The following is a 253-nucleotide window of genomic DNA, read 5'->3' on the forward strand; positions in this document are numbered from 1 at the left end:
AAACATCTTCGGCTGAAATCATCAGCTAGAAAATTCATCAGCACGCCGGTTTTCGAACGATTCACGCGCAATCTCGCTTCAATTCCAAGTTTTCTTCTTTTTCGAAAACTGGGAAAATTCTGTTCAGGTGAATTAATAGCTCGAAGAGATTTTTCGAAAATATCTACGTGTCAGGCGAGAAACGGTACGACTTCTCGATTTCGTGTTTTTCACGGTGGAAATTGTTAAATCTGGCTGGTATAATGGCGGGGGG

Source organism: Habropoda laboriosa, unplaced genomic scaffold (assembly GCF_001263275.1).
Source record: "Habropoda laboriosa isolate 0110345459 unplaced genomic scaffold, ASM126327v1 scaffold225, whole genome shotgun sequence".
Classification (NCBI taxonomy): domain Eukaryota; kingdom Metazoa; phylum Arthropoda; class Insecta; order Hymenoptera; family Apidae; genus Habropoda; species Habropoda laboriosa.